Here is a 15,533-nt window from a genome sequence, read left to right on the forward strand (position 1 = left end):
TCATAGGAAAAAATTAAATTTTGGAGCACTAAATAACTGTTAGCGGGCAAGTTGCGATGTAAGCAATAGAACCCGGGTGACCTTTGAATAAAGTGAAGACAAAGGGAAAGCAAACAACAGTGGGGGAACTTAGGGGAATTTGGAAGTCTAAGATCAGTATGCGTAAAGGAGGACGTTAAACCCGTGGAGAAAGTTAACGGTGGTATGAAAAAAGAAAGACTACAGTTCATAGACGTCTGACATGTTGGATGATGGGACGCAACAATCATGACTTAGTTCCAAGAAACTAAGATAGAAATTCAGATGATAATCTGAAGGCATGATACAAAAATGAAGGAAAAACCAACTTCAGGTGTTTGTAGACGAGAATGTGGACGAAGTACTGATCAGAAGAATGGAGAGAATCCGACAGACGACAAGTTCTCGATTACTGGCAAAGGAGGATGCCTCGTCAGTAAATTATTTTGTGTAGTCCCAAGAAGGCTTTGAGGAAGGGGCTCGGTTTTGATTCCCAGCCTGTTCGGAGATTTTCTGCTCTTGGTCACTGGGTGTTGTGCCATCTTTTTGTTCGTATCGTCGTAACTGACAAGAAAATCGTCTCTAGTACACAGTCGTATCGTATTTCCATTACAGAGATCGCTGAATGGACACGAACTGAAAGCCAATAAATTGAAATAAAAAAATTAATTTAATTTTTTTAAAAAATAGAAAAAAAAGGCGTTGAAGAATCCGATTCAGGTGTAGTTGTGCACATATGCACATATACAGAGCTCAAAATAGATGTTGCATATTACCGAAACTTTCAAACTGAACGCCGTGACCCAGAAACACGTAATCATGTCAATACACTGGTTTGTTTGTAATGAAATTCAAACGAAAACAGTCCATGTTTCTACCGTGATGGGGCAATATGTGCAATCTACGGCAACTGTGTCACCTATAAACACTGCAGTACTTGTGCTGTGTATCATCATAAGAGGGTGGTTAAGTAAACAACAATATACGATCAGAGGCTCCGTATAGTCACTGCAATGGGGCAGCAGATGAGGTAGGTGGACGTCGCAGTGAATGTCACTGTGAGTCAATGTAATGGCTCCAGAATCTGGAACAAGTTACTAGCGACACCATCAGCTGAGGATCATCACAGTAGCGTCCTGGAAATAAAATCAACAGGTGCGCAGGAACGTCATCTGCGTATAACAGCAAGTAGATACCATCAAAATAAAGTGACACACCTATGGCGGCAGTTCCAAACAGCTACAGAATTGCAGGTGCCGACACGAACGATGCGAAATAGGCTCCATGAGCAGCCATTACCTGCCAGAAGACCTCCTTCTCTAAAGCGTGTTCGGAGAGGGATTCGTGTCGCATGCGCACGAAACAACTCTGTTGACTAGACAGCATTGGGACACAATGCTCTTCTGTCGTGAGTCCCGTCCGCATCTTGTGGCCTCACGGTAGCGTTCTCTGGTCCCGAGCACGGGGTCCCAGGTTCGATTCCCGAAGGGGACAGGAATTTTCAATTGCCTCGACATGATTGGGTGTTTTGTTGTCCTCATCCTTTCAAAATTATTCATGAAAGTGGCGAGATTGGGCTGAGCAAAGGTTGGGCATTTGTACAGGCGCTGATAACCGCGCGGTTGAGCGCCCCACAAACCAAACATCATCATGATCCTCATCTTGAGTCCCGCATCAGTCTCCATCCTGGAAATACTGACATTCGTGGATGGAGGCAAAGAGAATATCTTCTTCACCCAAATGTATCGTATACTGCCATCCTTAGCAAGGAGGATGAATGGTGTGAAGTGTCAGGGCCTCATCCTTGTCCGCATTGTGGCTCAGTCTGGTGAACATACTAGAGCGGGGTCCGCATGCTTAGCTGGGTGGTAACGGGCCCGGGTTCGATTCCCGACCGCGTTGGAGATTTTCCCCGCTCGTGGACTGGGTGTTTTGTTTTCCTCATCATCAGTCATTTCATTTTCATCGTGCAAGTCGCCCAATGTGGCGTCGAATGAAATAAGACTTGCAATTGGCGGCCGAACTTCTTGAAATAGGGGCCTCCCGACCGAAAATGCCATACGCTTATTCCCATTTTTTTTACTGGAGTGGGATTCACGCTGATGGACGACAATGTATGGACGCATCGTCACAATCTTCGTTCAAATGGCTCTGAGCACTATTGGACTTAACTTCTGAGGTCATCAGTCCCCTAGAACTTACAACTACCTAAACCTAACTAACCTAAGGACATCACACACATCCATGCCCGAGGCAGGAATCGAACCTGCGACCGTAGCGGTCTCGCGGTTCCAGACTGTAGCGCCTAGAGATGCTCGGCCACACCGGCCGGCACAATCTTGTAAACAGCACCCTAATGGAAGACACAAACAGTCGGAAGGAATGGTCCCCACATTCTCCAAATCTCAGCTGCATTGAAAATGCATGCGCTATGCTTAAACGAGCGGTTCCATGCTTAAAAGAGCTGTTGGCAGTCGTCTTGTTCCATCAGAGACCACGCAGAGGCCGCTGCAAAGAATTGGAGCAGTATCCCACTGGCCTATGTGGACAGATTGGCAAACAGTATGCTTACCCGCATTTCAAAGTGCCTCCAGTTACGAGGAGGGCCAGCTGGTTCATAAACAATGTGTTACGCAAGGTGGCAGTGAGAAAAAACTGTAGTGTCTGAAGGTGAATCTTCTGTAAGGTTTTGTCTTTTTTTCCAAGAGGAAACGAGTTTATTTCAATATTTTCGTTTTCTTTGGACTATATCTCAGAGGATAAAAGCAGTTTTGTTTCCTATTATGTCTAGCATTGACAATAAAGCAATATCCAACATTTATTTTGACCACTGTATTTGGAGGTCTGCTACATGTACTTTAAAATCTCGTAATATGGATTCGCTTCTCAGTGTAGCGTCGTAATCGTAATTGTAACGGCGAAGAAATCAATTCGGCTGCGTACAAACATTTGACAGGCTGCCGCTGAGAATTAACTGTCTTACAGCATAGAACATTCTCTTAGTAGGCTGTACCACTGCAATTATGATTGTAACAGCGTGGAATTCATTTCGGCCGAGTACAAACATTTGAAGGTCTGCTGCAGGGAATTACGTGTCGCGTAACGCAGAAGTGCTTACCAGAGTACAGCTGTAATCGTGACTGTGACGGGAGCGCTGCACTTGTCCGCGGTGAATGAGTCGTCACGTTGGCAGCGCCACATCTATATGAGAATCGCCTCGCAGCGGAACAACAGCTGTGTGGCGGGAGCCGGTGGGACGCGCAGCTGAGTGTGAGCCAGCACAGCGGTCCCAGAGGCCCGCCTGCCGCCGGTCGCTTCCCTCAAATCATTCCTCTCGGGCCGGGATCGTCGTGGAATTACGTCCCAGCCACCGCCAGATTTGAATCTGAGTTCACAATTTATGACGTAAGCTTTCTCTTTAATAGGTATTAATTTGAGAGGCGGCCGGCGGAGAACTTGTTTGAGTAGCGACTGCGCATGCGCGGCTCGGCGCGGCGCCGCTGACCTTTCGTGACTGGCCGACGCATTCGTCCTGCGCCACCTACCGCCACACACCTGCGCCCTCAGTACACACCCTTGCCCACATCAGCAACGCACCCCAGAAATTTTCACTCGCTTACTTTGCGATTACTTCCGCATTGGACTATCGTAAGTACAAAGAGGAAGGGCGTGGAAAAAAAAAATTCCTCTTGATGTAGCGCAATGGTTGTCAGACTTGTTTGCTCAAGAGCCAAAACTGACACTGCGTGACGGAATCTCGGGCCCCACATGTACCGACGTTATTATTAATTGGTGACTTGCATAAAGAAGTATGTTATAAGTTCTCAGTGTACTAACCATAGTAAAGATGTGATAAGTCAGCACCGTTGGGAACACTTCGTGTAGACTGTTGAGTTGCATATCGTTTCCAACGTCATTGATTCCAAAGTTGTGACACCGTGAAGGACTCCCAAAGTGTTGTTGAGCGGTCTGGAGGCACGTATGATTGATAAATAACAGCAACTATATTTAAAAGTGTTATGCAATTTGAGGCGGAATTTGAGGCACGATCACAAATATTTACTAAAGCTTTGAATGTAATTTACTTCTAATCATTACGTTGTATTACAAAAACCTTAATTCAATTTTATATTACTTGCTGTAAATACATACTCGTACCGTGATTATACACCACCGGTCATTAAAATTGCTACACCACGAAGATGGCGTGCTACAGAAGAGAGATTTAACCGACAGGAAGAAGCGGCTGTGATATGCAATTGATTAGCTTTACAGAGCATTCACACAAGATTGGCGCCGGTGGTGACACACACAACGAGCTGACATGAGGAAAGTTACCAATCGATTTCTTATACACAAACAGCAGTTGACCGGCGTTGCCTGGTGAAACGTTGTTGTGATGCCTCGTGGAAAGAGGAGGAATGCGTACCATCACGTTTCCGACTTTGATAGCCTATCGCGATTGCGGTTTATCGTATTGCGAAATTGCTGCTCGCGTTGGTTCGAGATCCAATAATTGTTCGCAGGACATGGAATCGGTGGGTTCAGGGGAGTAATACGGAACTCCGTGCTGGATCCCAACGGCCTCATATCACTAGCAGTCGAGATGACAGGCATCTTATCCGCATGGCTGTAACGGATCGTGCAGCCACGTCTCGATTCCTGAGCCAACAGATGGGGACGTTTGCATGGCAACAACCATGTGCACGAACAGTTCGACGACGTTTGCAGCAGCATGGACTATCAGCTCGGAGACCATGGCTGCGGTTACTCTTGACGCACGCTTCCAATGTGCGTTCACCGCGATGTCGCCAAACACGGATGCGACCATCATGATGCTGCAAACAGAACCTGGATTCATTCGAAAAAATGACATTTTGCCATTCGTGCACCCAGGTTCGCCGCTGAGTACACCATCGCACGTGCTCCTGCCCGTTATGCAGGGTCAAGAGTAATCGCAGCCACGCTCTCACAGCTGATAGTCCATGTTCCTGCAAACGTCGTCCAACTGTTAGTGCAGATGGTTGTTCTCTTGCAAACGTCCTCATCTGTTGACTCAGGGATCGAGACGTGGCTGCACGATCCGTTACAGCCATGCGGATAAGATGCCTGTCACTTCGACTGCTAGTGATACGAGGCCGTTGGGATCTAGCACGGAGTTCCGTATTACCCTCCTGAACCCACCGATTCCATTTGCTGCCAACTGTCATTGGATCGCGACCAACGCGAGCAGCAATATCGCGATACGATAAACCGCAATCGCTATAGGGCACAATCCGACCTTTATCAAAGTCGGAAACCGGATGGTAACCATTTTTCCTCCTTACACGATACTTCACAACAACGTCTCACCAGGCAACGACGGTCAACTGTTGTTGGTGTATGAGAAATCGGTTGGAAACTTTCCTCATGTCAGCACCTTGCTTGTGTCGGCACCGTCGCCAGCCTTGTGTGAATTCTCTCAAAATCTAATCATTTGCAAATCACAGCATCTTCTTCCCGGCAGTTAAATATCACGTCTGCAGCACTTCATCTTCGTCGTGTAGCAATTTTAATGGCCAGTAGTGTAGATAAGAAACAGCAAAGGGCCTATGTCACTACCTTGGGGAACGCCAGAAATCACTTCTGTTTTAGTCGATGACTTTCCGTCAGTTACTACGAACTGTGACGTCTTTGACAGGAAATTACGAATCCAGTCACATAACTAAGGCGATATTCCATAAGCACGAAATTTCACTGCGAGTATCTTGTGTGGCACAGTGTCAAAAGCCTTCCGGAAATCCAGAAATACGGAATCGATTTGAAATCACTGGTCAATTGCACTCAACACTTCATGTGAATAAAGAGCTAATTGTGTTTCACAGGAACAGTGTTTTCTAAACCCATGTTGACTGGGTGTCAATAGACCGTTTTCAAATGGCTCTGAGCACTATGGGACTTAACATCTATGGTCAGCAGTCCAGTAGAACTGAGAACTACTTAAACCTAACTAACCTAAGGACAGCACACAACACCCAGTCATCACGAGGCAGAGAAAATCCCTGAACCCGCCGGTAATCGGACCCGGGAACCCGGGCGTCGGAAGCGAGAACGCTACCGCACAACAACGAGCTTCGGACAATAGACCGTTTTCTTCGAGGTAATTCGTAATGTTCGAACACAATATTTGTTCTAAAATCCTGCTGCATATCGACGTTAACGACATGGGCCTGTAATTTAGTGGATTACTCCTACTACCTTTCTTGAATATTCGTGTGGCCTGTGCGCCTTTCCAGTCTCTGGATACGGATCTTTCGTCGAGCGAACGGTTGTATATGATTATTAAGTATGGTGCTGATGCATCAGCATACTCCGAAAGAACCTAATTGTTTTCTGATGAAACGCGGAAGGGGCACAACGACTCTGGCAACAAAAGTACCCTCCACCGCGAACAGCATAAGGGGCGTTGTGATTAGAGATGTAGACCTAAATGTAGTAGGATACGGGTAGGTCGCAGACCTGACAATAAACATTTCACTTGCCGAAAAGGCACCGTTCAGGCAAACAGCCTCGTATTGGGGTGTTGTTCACTTGGGATGATACGGGTCTCTTGGTACGCTGCCATCGTCTCTCGCAAGGATGCAGAAACATACAGTCCAGTTTTGAGCGTCTATTAGTTCACCTACAATGTCTTGCCCATCACTACATAAATAAAATAATCCATCGTCTCATCAAAAAAATGGTTCAAATGGCTCTGAGCAGTATGGGACTCAACTGCTGTGGTCATCAGTCCCCTAGAACTTAGAACTACTTAAACCTAACTAACCTAAGGACATCACACACATCCATGCCCGAGGCAAGATCGAACCTGCGACCGTAGCAGTCGCACGGTTCCGGACTGCGCGCCTAGAACCTCGAGACCACAGCGGCCGGCCATCGTCTCAGCGCTTCGGGGTAGTTCCGAACAGTCTCCATGATTAGTGGAAGGCAGCTGAACTACCATGAACCAGAATTATTCTCCCTCAATTTCGCTGTCTACTGGAGCGACGTACTCGTATATTCGATGAAGTATTGTCTGCCTCATCTGTTAATTCAGTTCGGTGAGAATATACTCAAGAAGGTTTCTTTTTCGTGTAGCCGGTAATAATACACAGCTTTATGAATGTTAAGAACTTCGTTACACAATAAACATTTGGACTAGTTATATCTCGAGCAACCCAAGCAGTGGTAAATTGTATTATAGCTACTTACAATATCAATTACAATAAGGCTTTCCACACTTTCCGCTACAGGAGACCAGTATCGTCAAAGATTTCAAAGTTGTGACGTAACGCCATGTTCAGTGGAGGATTCATTAAGTATTACAGACCGCCATCAAAAAGTACGCTAGCAGTCCCAGGAAAAGACCGAAACGGCTGTTTTATTCAGCCATATAAATTTCACAATATTACGTCTGTTTTATCCATTTATAGTTATTTCACCTTACGACGCGGTACTGTACCAATAAAACTTTTATGTTACTGATTCTGGACGCCGAAGTCTATTAAAGTACACTCCTGGAAATGGAAAAAAGAACACATTGACACCGGTGTGTCAGACCCACCATATTGGTTCCGGACACTGCGAGAGGGCTGTACAAGCAATGATCACACGCACGGCACAGAGGACACACCAGGAACCGCGGTGTCGGCCGTCGAATGGCGCTAGCTGCGCAGCATTTGTGCACCGCCGCCGTCAGTGTCAGCCATTTTTTCTTGGCATACGGAGCTCCATCGCAGTCTTTAACACTGGTAGCATGCCGCGACAGCGTGGACGTGAACCGTATGTGCAGTTGACGGACTTCGAGCGAGGGCGTATAGTGGGCATGCGGGAGGCCGGGTGGACGTACCGCCGAATTGCTCAACACGTGGGGCGTGAGGTCTCCACAGTACATCGATGTTGTCGCCAGTGGTCGGCGGAAGGTGCACGTGCCCGTCTACCTAGGACCGGACCGCAGCGACGCATGGATGCACGACAAGACCGTAGGATCCTACGCAGTGCCGTAGGGGACCGCACCGCCACTTCCCAGCAAATTAGGGACACTGTTGCTCCTGGGGTATCGGCGAGGACCATTCGCAACCGTCTCCATGAAGCTGCGCTACGGTCCCGCACACCGTTAGGCCGTCTTCCGCTCACGCCCCAACATCGTGCAGCCCGCCTCCAGTGGTGTCGCGACAGGCGTGAATGGAGGGACGAATGGAGACGTGTCGTCTTCAGCGATGAGAGTCGCTTCTGCCTTGGTGCCAATGATGGTGGTATGCGTGTTTGGCGTCGTGCAGGTGAGCGCCACAATCAGGACTGCATACGACCGAGGCACACAGGGCCAACACCCGGCATCATGGTGTGGGGAGCGATCTCCTACACTGGCCGTACACCTCTGGTGATCGTCGTGGGGACACTGAATAGTGCACGGTACATCCAAACCGTCATAGAACCCATCGTTCTACCATTCCTAGACCGGCGAGGGAACTTGCTGTTCCAACAGGACAATGCACGTCCGCATGTATCCCGTGCCACCCAACGTGCTCTAGAAGGTGTAAGTCAACTACCCTGGCCAGCAAGATCTCCGGATCTGTCCCCCATTGAGCATGTTTGGGACTGGATGAAGCGTCGTCTCACGCGGTCTGCACGTCCAGCACGAACGCTGGTCCAACTGAGGCGCCAGGTGGAAATGGCATGGCAAGCCGTTCCACAGGACTACATCCACCATCTCTACGATCGTCTCCATGGGAGAATAGCAGCCTGCATTGCTGCGAAAGGTGGATATACACTGTACCAGTGCCGACATTGTGCATGCTCTGTTGCCTGTGTCTATGTGCCTGTGGTTCTGTCAGTGTGATCATGTGATGTATCTGACCCCAGGAATGTGTCAATAAAGTTTCCCCTTCCTGGGACAATGAATTCACGGTGTTCTTATTTCAATTTCCGGGAGAGTATATATGCACTTCTACAACTTCATCTTAACTCGCTCCACACGGTAAGCCCTAAATATTTTATTATTATGACAAATTTTGGTAACATGTTGCACACGGCGTAATGGAAGTGTTGCACTTTTTAACATGAGAAAGCGAATTATATAACATCTGTTCGTACTTCTCACGTGGCGCAGGGTGCATAGTACAACTGCAACATCCTAGTAACTGAAAAAGTTTATGTTTTAGTCTACAGTTACAGTTTTTTTATTTTGCCTATTTGCAATCGGTCTCGATACACGGTATCATCCCGGGATCATTCCCTGGCATGCGCTCGTCACGCTCGCTTCACAACTATGTGTGACAATACCTGAGGACAAAACCGGAACTGGTAGCAAGTGGGCAAAATAAATAAACTGCAACTTTTGACAGAAGCAAACTTTTGCAGTATTGTATTGGTCGCTGTTCCACTGACAGTACGTCGGGAATACGTATCCTAGCAACTCCTCATCTTCCCTGAGTAACTGTGGCCTAGGGATAGAGTAGTCATAGCTTCGAATTGCGCTTGGGGTGTAGTTCCCGTTTGTTTCCTCAACAGATATAATCAAATATGATGAAACATATTTTCATGCAACGCACAATAATGTCACATTAACGTGTATATGAATTTTCAGAACTGAATAAATCTTAAAGTGGGTAAGGTACTTGACATACTCTATTTGTGATGAAACTATTCAAAATCAGTGGTGACTATAAGAAGCAGTAGCTGCAAACCAATATTAAACAATAATAATAGTAGAAGGAGTAATAACGGTAGTTTCTAGAACTTTTGAAACTAATCCTGGTGTCATACGGGGAGGTGGTCTCACTCCACTGCTATTTATGTGTGTTTTAGAAAAAATCCATAATGGAATGGAGAATGCCATTAGGAGGAAGCTAAATCAACGAGGGAGATGGATTAGGCTATCAACAGTCTTGCCGCAGTGGTAACACCGCCTGCCAACAGCGCACCGAAGTTAAGCGTTATCGAGCTTGGCTGACACCTGTACGGGTGACCGCCCGGGTCAACCAAGCGCTGTTGCCAAACGGAGTGCTCGCCGCTCTTGTGAGGCCAATAGAGGAGCTACGTGACTGAGAAGTAGCGGCTCTGGTCACGAAAGCTGACACCGACCGGGAGAGCGACGTGCTGACCACATGGTCCAGCATAAACGCCCGCAGTGACGGCAACTGGTGAGGATGACACGGCGCTCTTTCGGTACCGTCGAGCCTTCTGAAGCCTGTTTGGACGGAGTTTAGCTAAAGTTCTAGACAGATTAGGCCATTTTTCAAATTCAGTGGTAACGGTCAATGGAGAGATACAACTGCTGAAGGAACAAGCTGAAACACCAGATTTACAGATCTCATTTGAGTAAACCAAACTTACGGCAAACATTTAGGCTGCCACCAAGATAATGAAAACTAATTGTGAAAAAACTGAGAAAGGTAACAAAAATTGAGCATCTAGGAGAAGTAATTGAACGAAACATATCGAAGAAAGAAGCCATAAAGCAGGAGTTAACAATGGGAAAACAGTGTACTGCCTCACTAATAATGAATATAATAAGAATTCAGTGTCTCTCAGTAGTAAACTTAGATATTACTAAAAGGTACATTATGAAGCATAATGTTTAGCTCTAAATAAAAGGACCATGATGGAAGTACTGAAAGTTGCACAAAGAAAAATTCTAAGGGAGATTTTGGGACTAGATATAGCGTAAAAACAACACAGAAGACATCAAAATCGTACCGTTTATACTCATGCCGAAAAAATCACAATCGTGGTTAGAGAAATAAGAACAGTTTTCCACGGCCTCATACAAAGGACGAATCCCAAAAGACTTAGAAAATGAGAGTCCACTCATTTTGTTAAATTAAAAATGGATACCACATGGTGGAAAGACACTGGAAGGGACATACACAAATTCTGAATTACTCTACAAGATATTGTGAAAAGACTGCTTCAAGCAAAAATACACAAATTCTGAATTACTCTACAAGATATTGTGAAAAGACTTGTAACGTTCCCTCTTTCTGTTTATTTAGGTTTGATTTGTTTGATTGTTATTCTTTATTTCTATTATTCGGAAACTTTTTTTTATTAAATTGAGCCTGAAACTTACGTAATAAATACTTCGCGTGAAGTACGATTTGCAGCATAAACAAAAATTAATTTCGGAAATGTAATCCACTGAATATTAAAAGTAAAGCTTTTGAACAACGCGCGTGACTGACTAGATACATTCAGAGGGTACGTACATTCGCGTGCGAGTGGTTGCGGTCTGATGAGAAATTTTCATTGTGAAATAATTTCGTCGTAACACACTCGGAGATTGCGAACGTACATTCAGAGTAGAGGCACGTACTTCCTATCATTCCCCGTGGCCTGGGTAAAAGAATGGCAATTATTTAAATCTAAGAGTATTTCTTTTGCATCGGACTAGTATTTTTATAAGAAAAAGAAGATTGCAGGTTCTGAATGTCTCGGCAAAACGAATCGGAAGTAATTTTAGCGGCCACGAAAGGAAAGTAGAGAGCACAATCACGTACCTCTATTGTTGAGCAGCGCCGTTTTGAAGATCATCGGTTCCATCTAAAACTCGCCTTCTCTGCTTAACATAAATACTCCATAGGCATGGGAATAAGGCTTGTTGTGCGATGAAAATAATATAGAACACATCTTGCGTCTTTTAACTCATTCATTTACCATACACACACACACACACACACTAGTAATTAGACAGCACGACATCCCACCAGCCCATCAGAACAAAAAGTAGTCGTTCATACAAGAAATAAAAAACGAAGGGCGAAATTGTTCCTATGTCTCTCAAAGATAAAAAGTTTACCAGATATTTCTCTGGTGTGTCACTGGAACAATTTTTCAGCACCTCTGCGATTAAATCACAATATTTTCAGTTCCTTTACAGACTGCTACTGCTTCAAGCAAAAAAAAAAAAAAAAAAAAAAAAAAAGAAAGAGAAAAGAATCAAGTTTCCACAGATTTCTATGAAAGACCTGAGGAGGTTGGAGCCACTTCGGCGGAAGAAAGGGAGGAAGATCAGCGTTTAACGTCCCGTCGACAACGAGGTCATTAGGAACGGAGCACGAGCTCGGATTACGGAACGATGGAAAGGAACAGGCCGTGCGCTTCCAAAGGAAACACTCCGGCATACGCCTCAAGCGAGTGACACAAATCACGGAAAACCTAAATCTGGATGTCCGGACGGGCACTTAAGCCGTCATCCTCCCGAATACAAATCCAATGCGTCACCTCTCCCGGTAATAGAAGAAAGAAGAGAAAAACATCGAGAAATTATGAGAGAAATAAGGAAGAAAAGAAAGAAGAAACAGTTGGAATAAACGTGGTTCACAATGGTTCAAACGTAAAAGAATAATAACGACAATAGCGTTAACAACATCAATGCTTCCACATCAGCTTCTCTTTCATATCAAATTTGTAACTGAAAGTCTGGAAAACAACTGAAGCGGAAAGTTTTAGTACTGCAAGCAGTCTGACCTCACGTGCGTTGTAGTGCACTGGATAAGAGAATGCGGCTCTCAGACAATTCATATTGTGTGTGTGATACGTTAAAAATCTGCGATGTCATCTGTAGATGAGGCCTAATGGTTCGGAAATGATCTGACTGAACGACCCGAATATCATTCGAAGCAAATATACAGAACTGATGTTTCGTGTGGTTAATTGGTGCCGTCTATTACTACAAAAGCTTCTCTCAGGCGAGAAAGGCTTCCTGTCGGCAGTTTCCACGTCACTTCTACAAATAGCAGTCTCTTGAATACGACAGACATCGAAAAATGGAGAAACAATTTATTTAGCCAGTTAATCTCGCAGATGAATGATAAACACCCAACTTCCCAGTAAGCATTAACACAGTCACGGGTCTCAGTTGCTTTATACAACTGCAAATAAAGTCTCGCCATATTTGTCATTGCTCTGTTCTACTGACAAGCGTACGCACGAACCGTACTTCAGCATCCTGCGCTCCGTAAAACACATTTCGGCTGGCAGCAAGTCTCTGGTACAGGGACGGAGCTTGCATAATGTACCGAGGTATTGCCCCCAACCAAAATGGGCCCATTAATAACGGAAATGTGCGAATCATTCCCAGGAGGCAAAAGTTACAAGGCTCTTAATTTTTTAAAACATCTATTTGTCCGTTTGAAAACGAGAATTAGTTACACACACACAGAAACAGACACACGAACATGCACGCACGCACACAACCTCACGCGCGAAGGGAGGTGAGAGAGAACGAGGGAGCAGTATTTTTCATGCCGTCACACGAACGCTTTAAAATGTGAGAACCAGTTGCGTCTTGTCGTGGCGAAGTTTGGCCAGCAGGTCATAAGTGTTTCCTCTACTTTAACATATTCACCGGATCTTCCCGGTGGCGTGTGTTTCATCAGTCACAGCAAAAAATGAAAGCTACCGGTTGGAACAAGATAGCTGTCGAATGGATTTAAGTACAAATACAGTGTTCACGCACATTGAAAGATCGAATATCGCAAACGGCAATAAACTTATTTAAGGTCGTAATGTGTTCCTATGTCCCAAGACCTTTCGAGCGCAGAGTAATATGAAACATCAGTTGCGTTGAATATCATACAGTCCAGAGTTCTACGATGCGTTATAGGCCCTCTGTTGGTCTGAAGTTCTATAAACGATTTAGGAGACAATTTGAGAAGGCTTCTTAGATAGTATGTAGTTGATAATGTCATTTACCGCCAAACAAAGTCACCAGAAAATCAAAAGGGATTACAAAATAATTTAGATAGCGTGCAAAAAGTCGCAACTGACCCTGAGCAACAAATGTGTGAAGTCCTCCACATGGACTCTGAGAAAAATTCGTTAAATTTCGGTTACACGATAAACCACATGAATTTAAAGGCTGTCGGCTCAACTAAATACCAACGCTCTTCAATGACGGACTACTGTAACTGCAACCACCGGAAAGAAAGTATTATAGTGAAGGTGAACTAAGGACTGCGTTTTATTAGCAGAACATTTAGAAGATGCAACAAGTGTATTAAAAAGACTGCTTACACCACGCTCGTCCGTATTCTTCTCGAATACTGCTGCGCAGTTTGGAATCCATACCAGACAGGACTAACAGAGCGTATCGAAAAACTTGAATGAAGGGCGATCCGTTTTGTATTTTCACGAAATAGCAGAAAGAGCGTCACGGATATGATACACAAATTATGGTAACAACCATTAAAACATGGGTGTTTTTCATTGCGGCTATATATTTTCACGAAATTACAATATATTTTTTTCACTTCCGCATACATCAAGCGAAATAATCATCGCGATCAAATAAGGGAAATCAGAGCTCGCTCGGAAAGATGTAGGTGTTCATTCTTTCCACGTTCTATTCGAGAGTGGAACGGTCGATAAAGAGTCTGAAAGTTGTTCTACGAACTCTCTGCTAAAACTTCAGTGTGAGTTTGAGAGTAAGAACAAAGATGTAGTTGATGAATTAACCTATATCTAACATGGGGGTGCCACTTAGTAACCATATAATAGCTGAAAGAGGACTTTCTATCCGTGCTGATCGTAAATCATCTCTCTCACCTTTCCTTCCAATCTCGAGGGCTGTGTTGTCAATTGCCGTTATTATTTTGACTGCTTTCAGAAATTTAGGTCAAGGGTGTCCAACCTTTTCAATTACGCTAGGCGACATTGGGAGAAGACGGGTATTTCTGCGCCGCACATAGTATATTTAACACCAACTGTAGCCGCTGAGTTAAAAGGGGGCAGTGGAGGTACTCAGTTAACATATTGAAGTGATTTAGTATTTATTAATGGATGATCTTTACTCTAAAAAAGAAAAACTGGATTCATATGATATTTTATATATGAGATTTCAATATTTTCATAACTTTACACAAAAGGAATTTTATAGATTTTTCCGATCTTGCGATACATACTCACTTATTTCGCCGCAGGTTGGACACCGCTGCTTTTAAATATTGGATACTGGCTGTAGCTATAGGAAAGATGTATTTTCAGATTTTTCGATGAAAATAAGGAGCATTAAAAATTCAAGTTAATAATACCGTATAAGATGTAATTTGGATATCGAAGAACTCGATCTCTTAGATACAGTGGGTACCTATTGATTATTAGAGGTACAATATGTTTGGCACACTTCCCGACAGAAGGTCACGATACGTTCTCAACCGAGCGTGGTGGCGCAGTGGTTAGCACACTGGACTCGCATTCGGGAGGACGACGCTTCAATCCCGTCTCCGGCCATCCTGATTTAGGTTTTCCGTGATTTCCCTAAATCACTTCAGGCAAATGCCGGGATGGTTCCTTTGAAAGGGCACGGCCGATTTCCTTCCCAATCCTTCCCTAACCCGAGCTTGCGCTCCGTCTCTAATGACCTCGTTGTCGACGGGACGTTGAACACTAACCACCACCACCAGATACGTTCTCAGACTCACTGATTCATCGTCAGTTTACTGACTGGTTTGATGCGGCCCGCCACGAATTGCTTTCCTGTGCTAACCTCTTCATCT

General features: G+C 44.9%; 1 protein-coding gene across 2 annotated transcripts in view; it reads right to left on the reverse strand.

Annotated features, from left to right (window-relative positions):
- LOC126284630 (extracellular serine/threonine protein kinase four-jointed) overlaps positions 1–15,533 on the reverse strand; it is a 1,153,747-nt gene that overhangs the window by 318,470 nt on the left and 819,744 nt on the right. The gene's annotated exons all lie outside the window — the stretch shown is intronic.

Source organism: Schistocerca gregaria, chromosome 8 (genome assembly GCF_023897955.1).
Source record: "Schistocerca gregaria isolate iqSchGreg1 chromosome 8, iqSchGreg1.2, whole genome shotgun sequence".
NCBI classification, from domain to species: domain Eukaryota; kingdom Metazoa; phylum Arthropoda; class Insecta; order Orthoptera; family Acrididae; genus Schistocerca; species Schistocerca gregaria.